Source organism: Peromyscus maniculatus, chromosome 3 (assembly GCF_049852395.1).
Source record: "Peromyscus maniculatus bairdii isolate BWxNUB_F1_BW_parent chromosome 3, HU_Pman_BW_mat_3.1, whole genome shotgun sequence".
Taxonomy (NCBI): Eukaryota; Metazoa; Chordata; class Mammalia; order Rodentia; family Cricetidae; genus Peromyscus; species Peromyscus maniculatus.
Window position 1 is genome coordinate 27,498,457 of NC_134854.1, and position 3,842 is coordinate 27,502,298.

Here is a 3,842-nt window from a genome sequence, read left to right on the forward strand (position 1 = left end):
TATCACAAGTGAGAATTCATTACTTTATTCCAACCCAAAGCCAGCGTTGAATTTCTTTCTTTCGCTCAATTGCTTTAATTGTCTAAGTGATTGTCATTCTCTTCTCCATCTTATTTCCGCCAACCAGAATCAGGTCCGAGTGGAAGAAAGGCTGAGCAGCGGTTTGACCTTCCCCGTGCTGCGACCCTTCCACAGTTCCTCATGCTGTGGTGACCCCAGCCATAAAATCAATTTTGTTGCTACTTCGTAGCTGTAATTTTGCTACTGTTATGAATTGTAATGTAAATAAATAACTGTGTTTTCCTGTGGCCTTAGGTGACCCCCCTGAGAACTGCTGGCCTAGAGAGACTAAGAGACTGACTGACATTTACATTCTTTAAAGGCGTTGCTGTGGTCTTCCAACTAGTCTAAGCCCAACTAGTCACCCTGAGCACAGAATGAAATTTAATAATAAGAAAAACTGCATTTTGTCCAAATAATTCCCTTACATATTTTCACTTTAAGTGCGAAATTAGGAAAGAACTATTGCAGAATTTATGCCAATTAGAAATTAGTTGGAAGGAAAGAGGAAAACAAAGAACTGACTAGAAATTTGTGACTTTTAAGTGAGAGTCAACATCAGTTAATCAAAATTTGAAGCCTAGGAGAAAATACTGCCGTCCCAGAAGAGTGCTCCGCCTCACGATGTGCTGGGTGGTATTAACCTAGCATGGGAACAACTGGTCATCGTTGACAACAAGCAAAGACGCTATCAACAGTTCTTCACATCTTAGGAAAGCTGAAGTCAATAGCAGTAACTGCTAAATGACTTCTGAGGGGGCCGCACTCTGGGCCAGAGGATGACAACAAGGCTTCCACTCTACCCATCCTCCACACCGGTCCAAACAGCACACGTGAGATCCACCCCCTCCTCCCAGTGCCAAGGCACCAGGAATGAAGAAGACACAGACAAGAAGGAGCACAGCAAAAAGAAACGCAAGGGACAGGTCCTCTATTCCTGTTGGCTTTGGAAATTCTAAACTCGGATGCAAGGAAGCAGCACCAATTCATCACTGTTTATTTGCTTTTCGTCTTTCTTTTTTACAGCGTAAGTGTTACAAGGAACAAAGGAGCACATTTCCCCGTATTGTATCTAGTCCCGAAGAGCCCAGGTTCCCACAGCCCTCTGTGGAGACACTTCAGGCGCTGCCACTCAGCACATCCTCCAGGGCTCTGGTTACCTCATCAGCACTCTGGTTGTTCAGCGGCACATTCTTGTTTTCTAACCAACTGTAAAAGGGGAGGTTTTGAGTCTCTCTCATATTTTAAACAATGGAAAAAATTAATCATTTTAATTCCCCAAAACTATTGTATTCCAAAAAGCTCACCTGATACAAATCAGCATATAGGTAACAAGGCAAGAAACAAACCAGGCACAGGAAAATTATCAAATTGTTACCAAGTGAAAGGTCCTTTGAGAATTTGTGTTTCAGGGCTCTTTGTGTGTGTGTGTGTGGGGGGGTAACTGGAGCGAATTTGCACCCAGCTGTGGTCACCACAGTTACATCTTCTCCACAATGTTGCCCTTGGCCCAAACCGCACTCAGCCATCTCTAAGTTGGAAGTATTCAGCAGGTGGTGGCAAGGCAGAGGCACCAGAAACAAGCACCCAGTTTCCATGACAAATGTGACAGTGCTGCTATGTTAGCAGGTGACATCTCGCCTATGTTTTTGCCTGGGCATACACAGCAAGACAAAGTGGAATGGACCAGAACCTGTCCCCTGTTGGCAGAGCTACCCCCAAGGAATGGAGAGATCAGGAGCCATGCAATAATCAAGGAATTGTTTCAAAACCAACTCATAAGTGACGCCAGGTCAAAGAATCACATACTCATTAAAATATGACATATTGGGGAAAAAAGTAAAGTACCTTTGAAACCTTTTTTAAAAAAAAAAAGTTCTTTTGAAAGGAGACCAGCAGAAGGGAAATGGGGTTGTAGGTGTTTTCAGGGGAGGAAAGGAAGAAGTACAAGGATCGAGTAAGAGACTGATGCTGGTGAGGTTAGGAAGAAAGAGTCTGCGGGTGCTGTGGAATCCAGAGGGCCGCTCCTGTTCATTTGTCTGCTGTTGCAATGGTACAGACAAGTGAGAATTGGAGGAACACAGGAAATAATTGGCCCTGATGCTCATAATGCTGTGTCAAGCATTTAATTCAATTCACTGCTGAAACTGACTCTCTCTCTCTTTCAATAGACAAAGGGGGAGAAGAGATGGTATTTTTAAAACAGGAAAAAAAGAAACACTGTCAGATCATTTCCTGACTTCAGTACTGTTGCTTGTTGCTAAATTAACAGAACATTTCATACGTGAACAAATTATCAAATCCTTAAACATAATTATGGTACATTTTAAAATATCAGTTCTAATTATATTTTTCTTTGACAAAGTAATTATACTTCGAGAAGCTGTGATCAGAAGTGTTTTTGCTGCTGGATCTTAGAGAAGAAGGTGGAAAAGGTGCTTTAGATTATCTTACAAAGAGCAAGCTGAACTTCATACAACCTTTGTGCCCAGCCTTAGGAAAGAAAGGCTCAAAAATAGACTCCCAAATACAAATTTTAATCTCCTTTCAAGTCACTCATTGATTTGTAATTCAGTGTTCTTAGGACAATGGTGGTCACATGCTGTAGGCTGCTTTTCCCTCTGTGGGTTTGTTTTCTGTGTATTTTTAAATCGCAGAGTTCTGCCAAGAGCGTTTTTGTTATTAGTCCAAAACAAATGAATTGACCCTGAGGCTTCTTTTTCCCAAGAGGAAGTAATACAATGCCCTCAACTGGTATTCTTGACTTCGACTTTCCCAACACTTTATCTTCCCAGGAGTCTATAACTACTGCTTTCTTTCTGAGGTCTCTATCCCCTTCTACTTCCTCTCCCCACCCCAACTTATGTCTTAATGAGTAAATATTTCACTGTTCACCTATATGAGATTCATTTCACCTCTCTCTGCCCTGAAATTGTTCCCTGGGGATCCTGTCTGTATTGCCTACAAAATCCTTCCCACAAAGATTTAGGGGGCAGCCAACAGCTACTGAGTCCTAACATTCCTCAGCTTTACATGTTTGTTAGTTTTCTTTCCCCATGAGAGGAAAACTTGTCTATTAAATGCAAATACACAGTGAATAAACCAAAGCACATAGATGTACTAGTGATTCACCAATGCAGATTTAAGTGAAGTTCATTCAGAGCTTAGAGGAAAAACAACAACATGAAGAATCTATAGCTTCAGAATTAGGAAAGCAGTTATGGAGAAGGGCAGAAGAAACAAGGTTCCCATTGGTAGTAAAAAGGTAAGAGAACAGAGGTAAGACACAGTCTCTCTCCCCGCACAAGACTTGCAGTCTGCACGGCTATATTTATACGCATGCGTCACTGAGAGAGCCAGGAAGTATCAAGCATGCCAAGATCTGCAGTACTTTGGCTTTTGTAGGTGGGTCTAGATCATTGAATAAGCCTCAGCAGGTGCTCCCAGGTTTAGCAAGTCGTCTGTGGAAGACAGGAAGAACTAGGTTGGCACAACCCTGCAAGAGGAAGTAGAGGAGGAGCTAAATATAGTACGCAGAACTTTTATTCCCAGCACACAGCAAACCACTGGCTAGTATATCAATGATTCATTAGTAATATCAAGATCCCTGACCAAATCATATCCACCGCTACTCTGCTGGGAGACCACAAATGGAAATGATTTCTGAGTATGGGACAGGAACGAAACACCTTAAAGCTGGGCCGACACAGAAAACTCACAGTAAGAAATGAATGTTGCCCTCTTGCTGGACTGTTCCTGACCATCTTAAGTAAATGGGTCCT

General features: G+C 42.2%; 1 pseudogene; it reads left to right on the forward strand.

The window, feature by feature from the left end:
* The first annotated feature begins 1,556 nt into the window (after positions 1–1,556).
* Positions 1,557–1,935, forward strand: LOC102911015 (cytochrome c oxidase subunit 7B, mitochondrial pseudogene; annotated as a pseudogene).
* Positions 1,936–3,842: the final 1,907 nt, after the last annotated feature.